Source organism: Aethalodelphis obliquidens, unplaced genomic scaffold, assembly GCF_003676395.1.
Source record: "Aethalodelphis obliquidens isolate GAN/ISIS:26980383/991018 unplaced genomic scaffold, ASM367639v1 scaffold85, whole genome shotgun sequence".
NCBI classification, from domain to species: domain Eukaryota; kingdom Metazoa; phylum Chordata; class Mammalia; order Artiodactyla; family Delphinidae; genus Aethalodelphis; species Aethalodelphis obliquidens.
Genome location: NW_020838029.1, coordinates 6641644 through 6655781, shown reverse-complemented (window position 1 = coordinate 6655781; position 14138 = coordinate 6641644). Strand labels below are relative to the sequence as shown.

Genomic DNA, 14138 nt, shown 5'->3' with positions numbered 1-14138 from the left:
TTTTTTTTTTTTTTTTTTTTTTTTTTTTTTTTGCAGTACGCGGGCCTGTCACTATTGTGGCCTCTCGCGTTGCGGAGCATGCAGGCTCCGGATGCGCAGGCTCAGCGGCCATGGCTCACGGGCGCAGCCGCTCCGCGGCATGTGAGATCCTCCTGGACCGGGGCATGAACCCTTGTCCCCTGCATCGGCAGGCGGACTCTCAACCATTGCGCCACCAGGGAAGCCCTCTATGGATGATATTTGTGGGAGTTCTTAGTAAACAGAAGCAATTCGATGGACTAGACCCCAGATTCCTCGACCATGCCAGATATGGGAGAGTTCACCATACTTCTTTTTTTCTGGGGACATGATTAGACCTGTGGTACATTTGCATTCACGTTTATATAATAATGAAATATGTTGTAACCAGGGTGGCTACAAATCTATGCTTTAAGAAAGTTTAGGTCAGTATTTTGTTAATGCTTGTCATTTTAAAATAGCAACAAAGCCCACTACCACCTACCAGAAGTTTTAATTTAGGATATACTATCTTAAAGATATAAGTATTGAATAGGGATTATGACTTTTAAGTATATGGTATTTGAGACCTGGTATTTACATAAATATTTGAAGCACACAGAAAAGTAAGGAGAATAATATAATGAACGCCTCTAAAACTACCACTAAGTTTTGTTGAATCTTCACATTTTGTCATATGCTTCAGATATTTCACTGTTCCAAAGAATGAAAAGATTGAGGTGCCTGTTTTTCATCATTTGAAGTATTACATAAATTGTATCATTTGTATAGTTTTTTCCCTGCAACTTGTATTTTTTGCTCAGTATTATGTTTTGGATATTTACCCATATGGATATTTTAGCTCTAGTTCATTTATTTACACCACTGACTAGTAATAATACATTGAATATAAGTGTACCACAATTTATCTAATCTCAACAGCATTACAACATTGTGTTTTGTAGTGTTTATTAGGAGCTTTCAAAAATTTTTGACTGCCACCTATGGCAAGGAAATATTATATTTTACATCACATCCCAGTATCAAAAGTTTAATGAAATCATTTTACCCTTATTACACACAGCACACTATGATAGTTCCTATTCTATGCTTTTTCATTTACAAAATGTTGGTTATGACTCACTAAATTTATTTCTTGAGCACTAGTGGATGAGGCTCTAGGGCAGTGCTGTACAGTTGAAACACAGTGCAAACACAGATAATTTTATATTTCCTAGTACCACATTAGAAAAGGTTAAACAGATGAAATTAATTTTAACAATACAGATTATTTAGCTCAGTACATCCAAAATGTTATCATACCAACATGTAATTGATATAAAAATTATTAATGATATTTACATTCTTTTTTTTTTCTGTACAAAGTCTTTGAAATTTGGTATGTATTTTATAGTTAAAGCATATCTCATTTTGGACTTGCCACATTTCAAGCGCTCAATAGTCACATGTGGCTAGTGGCTGCTCTATAGTGGCAGTGCTATTCTCCGGTGTACATTAAGAAGTTTTACTGCTGGGTCAAAAGCTACAAGCATGTTTAACTTAACAAATATTACCAAATTGCTGTCCACAGTAGTTTTAACAATTTATACTCCCTCTTCTTTTCTCTTTCCCTATATTATTGCTAATATTTGGTATTGCCAGACTTTAGAAATTGTTCATGAGTGAAGGGTTTTTAAAATTAATTAATTAATTAGTTTTGGCTGCATTGGGTCTTCATTGCTGCGCGCAGGCTTTCTCTAGTTGCGGTGAGTGGGGGCTGCTCTTTGTTGTGGTGTGAAGGCTTCTTATTGTGGTGGCTTCTCTTGTTGCGGAGCATGGGCTCTAGGTGTGCGGGCTTCAGTAGTTGTGGCACGTGGGCTCAGTAGTTGTGGCTTGCAGGCTCTAGAGTGCAAGCTCAGTAGTTGTGGTGCACGGGCTTCTTATCGCGGTGGCTTCTCTTGTTGCAGAGCACGGGCTCTAGGTGCACGGGCTTCAGTAGCTGTGGTACGTGGGCTATAGAGCGCAGGCTCAATAGTTGCGGTGTGCGGGCTTAGTTGCTCTGCGGCATGCGGGATCTTCCCGGACCAGGGATTGAACCCACGTCCCTTGCATCGGCAGGCGGATGCTTAACCACTGCGCCACCAAGGAAGTCTGGTGGTAGTGTTTTTAATTAACATTTTATCCTGGGGTAATGTTAGATTTACAGAATAGTTACAGAGATAGTGCAGAGAGTTCCCAGAAACCTATCAGCCAGTTCTATTTTCTCTCATGTTATCATATTACATGGGTGTTTTAATTTGCATTTCTCTGTCAACTAGTGAACTTGGATATATTTTCATAAATTTATGGACCATTTGAGTTTTCTTTTCTGTGTACACAGCCTTTTCAGTCAGATTTTGTAAAAATGGACCACAAAGGGCCATGTGATGGCTTAGCTTATTTTCTTCTCAGGGAGAATTGACATAACATCCCTCTTTTTGTACCATCAATTCCAATCAATTTCAAGGCCAAAAAGGAATACAAATTGGTCTAAGTTATACTCACTGGGTCTAAATAATTATAACTCCTTTTCTGCATGTCAGCTCTTCAACTATTTGAAGGTAGTTATGTCCCCTGGGAAGTCTTTTCTTCAGATTCAGCATTTTTAGTTCTTTTAGTCATTTCTCATATTACATGGTTTCTAGTCCTCTCATCATTTTGTGTGCTGTCCTCTGAACATGCTCTGTTCCTTTCATGTTATTCCTTAAAATATGGTACCCAGAACAGAACACAATTCTCTAGGTTCGATATGATCAGCTCAAAATAATTTTTCTCTTTAGATTTAGGAATGATCATCATTGTCTTTAGATACCGATATAGCTAAGATTGATTTTTTTTTTTCTTTTTTTGAGTGGTGGCAGTCACACCACACTAATGACTCATTTTGAGCTTTTGGTCCCCAGAAGACCCTCAGTCTTTTTTTTCTTTTTCCGGTACGTGGGCCTCTCACTGTTGTGGCCTCTCCCATTGCGGACCACAGGCTCCGGATGCGCAGGCTCAGCGGCCATGGCTCACGGGCCCAGCCACTCCACGGCATGTGGGATCTTCTCAGACTGGGGCACGAACCCGTGTCCCCTGCATCGGCAGGCGGACTCTCAACCACTGCACCACCAGGGAAGCCCCCTCAGTCTTTTTTTAATACATGCTTCTATTAAGCTACATCTTGCCTGTCATATATTGGTGCAGTTAGTTTTGGAGACATAAGTGCAGGGCTTTAATTTTTTCTTACATTAATGTCATTGCTATAACTGGAGATTTAATTTTTGTTCCTGATTATATCTTCTGTCTTATTTGTTATCTGTTTCTCTCTCAATTTCTTCATCCAAATCATAGATAAATTTGTTAAATAGGAGAGGGCCAAGGACAGAATGTTATGTCATTAAAAACTTCACTTCAGGGACTTCCCTGGTGGTCCACTTGCTAAGACTCTGCGCTCCCAATGCAGGGGGCCTGGGTTTGATCCCTGGTCAGGGAACTAGATACCACATGCTGCAACTAAGAGTTGGCATGATGCAACTAAAAATCCCGCATGCCGTAAGTAAAGGTCCTGCATACCTCAACTAAAGATCCCGCATGCCACACTAAAGATCCCACATGCCACAACTAAGACCTGATGCAGCCAAATAAATAAATAAATATTAAAAAAATAAAAACTTCAGGTTGACATCAGTTCATTAAGCAGCAAGCTCGAGTATGCTTTTTAAAAAATATTTGTTTATTTTAAAATTAATTTTCATTGGAGTATAGTTGATTTACAATGTTGTGTTTGTTTCTGCTGTACAGCAAAGTGAATCGGTTATACATATGTCCACTCTTTTTTAGATTCTATTGCCGTATAGGTCAGTACAGAGTATTGAGTAGAGTTCCCTGTGCTATACAGTAGATTCTCAGTTATCTATTTTTTTTTTTTTTTTTTTTTTTTTTGCGGTACACAGGCCTCTCACTGTTGTGGCCTCTCCCGTTGCGGAGCACAGGCTCTGGATGCGCAGGCTCAGGGGCCATGGCTCACGGACCTGGCCGCTCCGCAGCACATGGGGTCTTCCTGGACTGGGGCACGAACCCGCGTCCCCTGCATCAGCAGGTGGCCTCTCAACCACTGCGCCACCAGGGAAGCCCCCTAGTTATCTATTTTATATATAGTAGTGTGTGTATGTCAATCCCAATCTCCCAATTTATCCCTCCCCCCCTCTTTCCCCCTTGGTAACCATAAGTTTGTTTTCTACATCTGTGACTCTATTTCTGTTTTATAGATAGGTTCATTTGTACCATTTTTTTAGATTCCACATATAAGTGATATCACATGATATTTGTCTTTGAGATCTACTTCACTCAGTATGACAGTCTCTAGGTCCATCCATTTTGATGCAAATGGCATTATTTTGTTCTTTTTTATGGATGAGTAATATTTCATTGTATATATATATATATATATACCACATCTTCTTCTTTCATTCCTCTGTCGATGGACATTTAGGTTGCTTCCATGTCCCAGGTATTATAAATAGTGCTGTAGTGAACATTGGGGTACATGTATCTTTTCGAATTATGGTTTTCTCCCGGTATATGCCCAGGAGTGGGATTGCAGGATCATATGGTAGCTCTATTTTTACTTTTTTAAAGGAACCTCCGTAGTGTTCTCCATAGTGGCTGCACCAATTTACATTCCCACCAACAGTGTAGGAGGAGGGTTCCCTTTTCTCCACACCCTCTCCAGAATTTATCGTTTGTAGATTTTTTGATGGCCATTGTGACTGGTGTAAGGTGATAACTTGTAGTTTTGATTTGCATTTCTCTAATAATTAGTGATGTTAAGCATCTTTTCATGTGTCTGTTGGCCATCTGTAGCCTTCTATGGAGAAACGTCTACTTAGGTCTTCTGCCCATTTTTTGATTGGGTTATTTGTTTTTTTGATACTGAACTGCATGAGCTGTTTGTATATTTTGGAGATTAATTCCTTGTTGGTCACTTCTTTGCAAATATTTTCTCCCATTCTGTGGGTTGTCCTTTTGTATTGTTTATGGTTTCCTTTGCTGTACAAAAGCTTTTAAGTTTCATTAGGTCCCATTTGTTTATTTTTGTTTTTATATTCATTGCTCTAGGAGGTAGATCAAAAAAGATCTTGCTGAGATTTATGTCAGAGTGTGTTCTGCCTGTTTTCCTCTAAGAGTTTTATAGTATCCGGTCTTATATTTAGGTCTTTAATCCATTTTGAGTTTATTTTTGTGTGTGGTGTTAAAGAATGTTCTAATTTTATTTTTTTACATGGGGCTGTCCAGTTTTTCCAGCACCATTTATTGAAGATACTCTCTTTTCCCCATTGTGTATTCTTGCCTCCTTTGTCATAGATCAGTTGACCGTAGTTGCGTGGGTTTATCTCTGGGCTTTCTATCCTGTTCCATTGATCTATTTGTCTTTTTTTCTGCCAGTACCATACTGTTTTTTTTTTTGTGTGTGTGGTATGCAGGCCTCTCCATTTTGTGGCCTCTCCTGTTGTGGAGCACATGCTCTGGACGCACAGGCTCAGCAGCCATGGCTCACGGGCCTAGCCGCTCTGTGGCATGTGGGGTCTTCCCGGACTGGGGCACGAACCTGTGTCCCCTGCATCGGCAGGCGGACTCTCAACCACTGCACCACCAGGGAAGCCCCATACTGTTTTGATTATTGTAGCTGTGTAGTATAGTCTGAAGTCAGGGAGCCTGATTCCTCCAGCTCCATTATTCTTTCTCAAGATTGCTTCGCTATTCATGGTCTTTTGTGTTTCCATACAAATGGTAAAATTTTTTGTTCTAGTCATGTGAAAAATGCCATTGGTAATTTGATAGGGTTTGCATGGAATCTGTAGATTGCTTTGGGTAGTATAGTCATTTTGATAATATTGATTTTTCCCTTCCAAGAATATGGTATAGCTCTCCATCTGCTTGTGTCATCTTTGATTTCTTTCATCAGTATCTTATAGTTTTCTGAGTACAGGTCTTTTGCCTCCTTCAGTAGGTTTATTCCTAGTTATTTTTTTTCTTTTTAATGCGATGGTAAATGGGATTGTTTCCTTAACTTCTCTTTCTGATCTTTCATTGTTAGTGTATAGGAATGCAAGAGATTTCTGTGTATTATTTTTATATCCTGCAACTTTACCAAATTCATTGATGAGCTCTAGTCCTCTGAGTATGCTTATTCCACCTGCCTGATTTGCTCTAGTATTCTGAGAATGCCTATTCAACCTGCCTGACAAAGCCTGGCAACTGTCTTGTTCTATACTTGGCTTTATCTCTAGATTTAGAATTTTCGTTCATCTCTTTGAAGGGTTCTTGGGGCTGTCTGTACGTGAATGTCTGTTACCAACTCCTATTCAACGTTTTCTCCCAGCTTTATTGAGATATGATTGACATATAATATTGTATAAGTTTAAGGTGTATGGCATAGTGATTTTTATATATGTATGTACTGCAAAGTGATTATGGAAATAATGTTAAGACATTTGTCACCTCACATAGTTACAGTTTTGGGGAGGGATGAGGGAAATGGGTGAGGGTGGCGAAAGTGGATGAACCTCCTGTTCACCGTTGAGGCTGCCTTCTTGATGGTGAACAAAGTTTGATGCCACACTATGCTATCCTGCTCCTGACCTACAGCCTCCAGGGATTTCAGCTCTGTAGTACTTTTTCCTTCTTTCTCTCTCCTCAACTTCCTCTTTCCTTTTCCTTTTCTTTTCTTATTCTTTCTTTCTTAGAAATTAACTTTATTGAGATATACTTTACATACAATAAAATTCACACACTTTAAAAAACAGTTATTTATTCTTTGGCTGCATCGGGTCTTTGTTGCTGCATGCGGGCTTCCTCTAGTTGTGGCTAGTGGGGGCTACTCTTCGTTGCAGTGTGCGGGCTTCTCATTTTGGTGGCTTCTCTTGTTGTGGAGCATGGGCTCTAGGCATATGGGCTTCAGTAGTTGCAGCACGCAGGCTCCGTAGTTGCAGCACATGGGTCCTAGAGCACGCGGGCTTCAGTAGTTGCGGTGCGTGGACTCTAGGGTGCGTGGGCTTCAGTAGTTGTGCGTGGGCTCCGTAGTTGTGGCTTGCGGGCTCTAGAGCACAGGCTCAGTAGTTGTGGCACACAGGCTTAGTTGCTCCACGGCATGTGGGATCTTCCCGGACAAGGGATTGAACTTGTGTCCCCTGCATTGGCAGGCGGATTCTTAACCACTGTGTCACCAGGGAAGTCCAAAATTCACACACTTTAAGTGTATAGGTTGATGCTTTTTTTTTGTGTGTGTGTGTGTGTGTGGTGGGGGGGGCAAATGTAACCTGTATAACCGCCATTACAATCAAGAAATAGAACATTTTCATCTCAGAGAATTCTACCATACCCCTTTGCTGTCAATCTACCCACAACCCTCTACCCCAGTCAACCACTGTTCTGATTTCTGTCACTGCAGATTAGTTTATAAATGAAATCATTCAGTATATACTCTTTTTTCCTATGGTGTCCTTTTTTTTTTTTTTTTTTTTTTTTGCGGTACACGGGCCTCTCACTCTTGTGGCCTCTCTGGTTGCGGAGCACAGGCTCTGTGGCCATGGCTCATGGGCCTAGCTGCTCCGCGGCAGGTGGGATCTTCCCGGACTGGGGCGTGAACCTGTGTCCCCTGCATCAGCAGGCGGACTCTTAACCACTCTGCCACCAGGGAAGCCCCGCTATGGTGTCTTTCACTAAGCATAATCGTTTTGAGAGTCATCCATATTGTTTCATATATAAATAGTTAATTCTTTTTTATTGTTTAGTAGCATTCCACTGAATGACTAGATCACAATTTGTTTATTCATCAGTTGGTGGACATTTTCGACTATCATGACTAAAGTTGCTATGAATATTCATGTATAAGTTTTAAGTGATTTAGGTTTTCATTTCTCTTGGGGAGAATATCTAGGAATGGATTTGCTGAGATGTAAAGTGCTTTTGTAACCAGGTTTTACAGATTATTTCCTTTTTGGAGGACAGGTTTTGAAAGGCCCAAATTCTTAATTTAAGAAACAGTAGCATCTGGGCTGGGGGTGTTTCCTAAAACTGTCCTGCTTGATTCAGAAAGAAAAAGTTCCTCATCTTGACAAGCACCAGGACCATACAAAATAGAAGGTGACTTAACATGGGAATAGCAAAAAGTTGAGTGTTGTTGAATAGTAGTACCAAGATAATTCAGGCCAGTTTTCCACCTCAACATGAGCGTTATTTCTTCTTAAAGAATGGCAACTGTTTATCAAGCTTTGGAACTCCCTTTCCTGTTGTTAATTTGAAGACAATTCTCCTTTTTCTAGATTTCTAACATCTTTGTATTTGCTCTAATATAAATATCCTTATGGTCTATTAAAATAACCAAGTTTTGGGGCTTCCCTGGTGGCGCAGTGGTTGAGAGTCTGCCTGCCGATGCAGGGGACATGGGTTCGTGCCCTGGTCCGGGAGGATCCCACATGCCGCGGAGCGGCTGGGCCCGTGAGCCATGGCCTTTGGGCCTGCGCGTCCGGAGCCTGTGCCCCGCAACGGGAGAGGCCAAAGCAGTGAGAGGCCGGCGAAAAAAAAAATCCAAGTTTTTACTTTCTTTTTTCTGTTAAATCTGTGACAACTGTTAAGGAAGTAGGTATTAACAAGTTTGTATCATTAAATCTTCAGAAGCCAATGACAGTATATACTTTAGACCAGCCCTGTACAATAGAAATATAATGTGAGCTACAGTGTAATTTAAAAATTTCTAGTAGCCACATTTAAAAAGCAGAGAGAAACAGGTACAATTATTTGAAATAATAATAATAGTAATAATAATTTTGATACTCTGTTTATAGCCCTACACATACAGAATATTATTTCAACATGTAATCAATATAGAAAATTACTGAGATATTTTACATTTTTTATACTAAATCTTTGAAATCTGGTGTGTACTTTACAATTATAGCCCATCTCAATTTGGACTAACTACATTTCAGGTGCTCAGTAATCACATGTGACTGCCATGTTAGACTGCAGGTCTAGACTGAAAAGTTTAGTAGGAAAACTCACTCAAGATAATTGACTTTCATTGAATCTCAAAGGACTTTATTCATTTGAAAGCCTCCCTCAACAATTTTTTCCCATTCCTTTAAATGCCACAGTGGGATCCTCAGATTAGGAGTGATGGAATTATTAGGAAGTGTCCCAAGAGTGTGCCATGTAGCTCAGAGTCATAAGCACAGCGTCTGTTTGGCCTGTGCAGAAATCTTGTTGATATACTTGTTGGAGTCATCTGGTATGCACATATTAGGTAGAAATAATATAGTTTATGAAATAAAGAGACAGTGTTAACTAACAAAGTGGAACTTTGTTAGTATACCATACAGTGTGTTTCAAGCTCTGGCCCCTACATACCTTTCTAATGGTATTTCCTGTAATCTTCCTTTACCCTTTTTTCCAGCCATACATAACTACTTATGGTTATTTGAACCCATTGTGCTTTCCACACCTGCATGTTTTTCCTTGTGTTTGGTATGTTGCCTGGCAAACTCTTAAGTGATCCATCAAGACCCACCTCAAATAGCACTCAGTGAAGCCTATTCTGCCATTCCTATATCCCAACTCTCAAACGGGTAGTTACTTAATTCTTCCTTTATATTTCTGTAGTGTCTTGCACTCACAGCACTTATTATATTGTAAGTTTTCTCATTTTAATTTCTGTTAATATTGTGTGATCTGCTTGATGGTATAGACTGTTTCACTCATCTTTGTATTCCTAGTAAGATCCCTAGTATCTGCCTGATACCAAGCATTCAATAAATGTTTGTTGTATTAACTTTTACAAGGAGAAATATAGACACCAGCCAAAGCAGAAAGTACAGTTGTGGATTTTGTTCATGCTGTACTACTAATAGCTTTGATCTTGGGCAAGTTAATTAACTTTCCTGTAGCTTATTTTAATTAATTGTAAAATTAGAGTGGGTTACTAGAATTTTAAGGTGACTTAGAGCTCTAAAAAATTGGTTGATTGATACATGTGTATACCATACATCTTGTGTGGAAATGTGTGTAAGCTCCTCAAGGGAGGGAACTGTGTCTTGTTTACATTATTCTTGGTGCTTAGCAGAATACTTGATATCATTAAATGTTTATTGAATTAATGAATGAAATAACTCTTGTCTCATTCATTCATATTGCCCACAAGGATAGTAACACTGTCACCAGGAATGATGGTATATATTTCTGATGATGATTTGGAAATGCACATGGGCTCAGATAAAACTTTCCTGTGTTATTCTATCACCATCAAAAGCAGTTCATGGGGCTTCCCTGGTGGCGCAGTGGTTGAGAGTCCGCCTGCCGATGCAGGGGACACGGGTTCGTGCCCCGGCCCGGGAAGATCCCACATGCCGCGGAGTGGCTGGGCCCGTGAGCCGTGGCCGCTGAGCCGCCGTGGCCGCTGAGCCGCCGTGGCCGCTGAGCCTGCGCGTCCGGAGCCTGTGCTCCACAACGGGAGGCCACAACAGTGAGAGGCCCGCGTACCGCAAAAAAAAAAAAAAAAAAGCAGTTCATAAGATGCTTAATTGTTTATGACATTTTGCTTAGCAATCCTCTAAATAACTAGTGCATTCTGTTAGGAATGGAAAGGCTAAAGATATCTTGTGTGGAAGATTAGCCGTCATGCATTTGGTTTCATTAAATATTTGACGTCTTTTGCAAGCAAGTTTTATGTGTATTATGTGTAGTTTACAATAGTATAGAGATAAGAAATCACAAAGACAGTTGAATCAACTTAGGTTTCTTTCTTCCTTCAAAGACCTCTTTGGTGAGAGTTGCTATAATGTACTCAGCTAATCCACTTCAACCTTCCAACTGTGTTGTTATAGTCTACTTACTGCATTCCCAACGTTTCCATGTATGTTTTGGTCTGATTTAGATGTGAATCTACTGGGAAGGTGTCTTGGATAAGTCTGTCTTCAGTGCCTAGTGCATTGTTAACACTCAGTAAACAAGTTAATTAATTAAGTTGTTAAATAGACAGAAATAGCCTTTGGTAACCATGGTAACTAAAACAAAGCAGATATTAGCTGAACAGAAGACTCAGTCAAGAGCAGTAGGGTTCAGCTACAGTGGGTAAGATGATGTAATGAGAATAAAAGTAATACATACAGATACTTTGTAAATATATACAGATGCTTAGGGGTAGGATTGGATGAATTGGCAAATTGAGATTGGTTATTGACCTTGCATTTTATAGGAGTGTGAAAGAAATAAAATACCAGATTCATTGCAACATTTATACAATGTGCATTTGGTTTAGAGGACTGAGTTGTGGCTTTTTTGAGATATTCCTCCTACTGCTATGGTTTGTTCAATGTAAGTATAATTCTACCCTTTAGTCTTTAAAGTTTAGTACCCTGGATGTGACTGGATGTCTTTCCTCACCAGAATCAAGTTGGAAATTCCTTTTTTGGTTAGCATGGTATAGTCAGCTCTTGCCTTTTTACCTCCCGCCACCATCCAGCCAGTTGCCCTCCAAAATTTTACATAGCTTTATCTCCTAATGAGCCCAGGTCTAGGTTTGTTTCAGTCCCTGAGCCAGTTCTGTACAGGGCAAGAAAGAATAACAGTATTATGTTGTAGGGAAGAGACTGGTTTGGAATGAAGTCATACTGGCCATCAGATTTGAGATTTAACATGCTAGGGGCATACTGTAGGCACCTGTTGAGCTTTAGAACTGTATCTTTACTGACTCATGATTTTCATGGAGCTAGCCTGCCCTGTATCCTTTCCTAGTTGCTCTCCAGGACCAAGATGCTGCTCAGAACTACAATACACTGCTGTGAATAATTCTCTTGGAACTATGGTTCATGCAGTTTCATCTGACTTGTGCATTATGATTCGCTGCTTGGATTCTCTTGTGCCATACCCAGTTTGTCAGTTGGGTCCTCCTGGAACATTGTATATGAAAAATGATCGTCTCTCTGACCATTAGATAGAAAGTATGATTTACAGTGTGGTTTTATCTGTCACTAAACCTGTTTGTCCTGAGTTTGCTTGAGTTTTTTTGCCATGCCCTTTTGATACTGTTTTGGACATTTTGACTGTCCTCATTAAAAGTAGCCTCTGCTGGAATAGTTTTTCTTAGCTTACAATCAGAATTATAGCTATTTTACGTTTGGTAGTGTATATATGTCCATGCCACTCTCTCACTTTGTCCCAGCTTACCCTTCCCTCTCCCAGTATCCTCAACACTCTGAATGGTGTTGGCTCATTTTTTCTCTTTCTACTGTTTTTTAGTTGTCTCAGAGTCCTGGCAAGTCAGTTCTTCCAGGCCTTTTCCAATAGGCCTAGTATAGTGGAAGGACAGGATTTCAAATTAGAAAGCCTGAGTTCAGCTCCTAGTTTGCTACTTCCTCTTTCTGTCACCTTTGAGAAGTCACTATACTTTGTTATATCTCAGTTCCTGCGTCTTTTAAAAGTATCTCCTTTACAGAGTAGATTGATGATTAAATGAGAATGCATGTGAAAAAGCTTTGAGACTGTAAAGCATTATGCAAATGTTAATTTTATTGTCATTTTTGGTTCTTTTCTCACTGAAGAAATTGCAAGTAATCATTGTGATTTGGAGTAAAATCTTGAATTGACCCTGGCAAGTCTTTGAACTGCTTTGGCTTTTGAATGACTGGTTGAGTTGATGGAGGTCACTGGGAGAGACTTGGCAGGACTGTTGATAGATTTTTTTCCATGTTGTAACAGAAGCTCCCTTCCTCAAGGAAAGGGAAGAAGTTTATTTTCTATTATACTGTACCTAGAATGCTGTCTATCTAATCAGAATTAATTGGTACAGATTAACGTGGCTGCCCCAATAGAGTGACTCCCCAGTTTTAACTAGGATGAATCTCATTTAAATTAAATAGACCGGGGTCTTCCCTGGTGGCGCAGTGGTTGAGAGTCCACCTGCTGATGCAGGGGGCACGGGTTCGTGCCTCGGTCCGGGAGGATCCCACATGCCGCGGAGTGTCTGTGCCCGTAAGCCATGGCTGCTGAGCCCGCGCGTCCGGAGCCTGTGCTCCGCAACGGGAGAGGCCACAATAGTGAGAGGCCCACAGATCGCAAAAAAAATTAAAAAAAAAATTGACTGCAATCATGTTGTAAATCATAGTTTATTTCAGTAGCCAGGAAGATAATTTAATCGTTTTTTTCAAAATGTACAATATTGCCTGATATAACCTTAATACAGAGTGGTGTTTTCAGATCTCAGGAATAGGCTGTATTTATACAAGCTCTTTTCTGAGCTTCTCCCAGAAGCAAGTCTCTCCTTCATAGTGTAACTCTCAACCATTCAGCTATGTGATCTCTATTATTCAGCTTTGCTGACTGCATTTTATCCTCAAGAACTGCAGTGCTCTCATTGCCTCAGCTGGTGTTAGTCAAGTTGCTCAACTGAATGACACTGAAAATATGTTTTGAAAGGACCAGAATTATTTTGACAAAGAATGAATTATATAAAATATTAAGAGAACATTCACAAATCAAAATTAACGCCTTCACAGTCTCATATACTATGTCACTAGGACTTATAATTGGTATTCTAATAAAATATATTTGGATTTTTTTTAAAAGGAAGTCAAATTAAAAAATTTATATTGGAATTTTTCTTTTCAAAAACATTTCAAGAAATCTGTTTTTAAAAGATATTTGGATTTTTAAAAACGTTTAAAAACTTTCCTAATTATTTTTTAAATTGAGGTATAATTGACGTACATTATATTAGTTTCAGGTGTACAACATAATGATTCAATATTCGTGTATATTACAAAATGATCAGCACAGTAAGTCTAGTTTAACATCCATCACCATACATAGTTAGAAAATTTTTTTCTTCTGTTGATAACTTTTAATATTTACTCTTTTTTTTAAACGTTTTTATTGGAGTATAATTGCTTTACAAAGGTGTGTTAATTTCTGCCTTATAACAAAGTGAATCAGTTATACATATGCATATGTCCCCATATCTCTTCCCTCTTGCCTCTCCCTCCCTCCCACCCTCCCTATCCCACCCCTCTACGTGGTCACAAAGCAACGAGCTGATCTCCCTGTGCTATGGGGCTGCTTCCCACTAG

At 39.7% G+C, this 14138-nt stretch overlaps 1 protein-coding gene across 1 annotated transcript in view; it reads left to right on the top strand.

The window, feature by feature from the left end:
• The window catches only part of TEX11 (testis expressed 11), a 345168-nt gene that overhangs the window by 1254 nt on the left and 329776 nt on the right, over positions 1-14138 (top strand). The window lies entirely within an intron of this gene.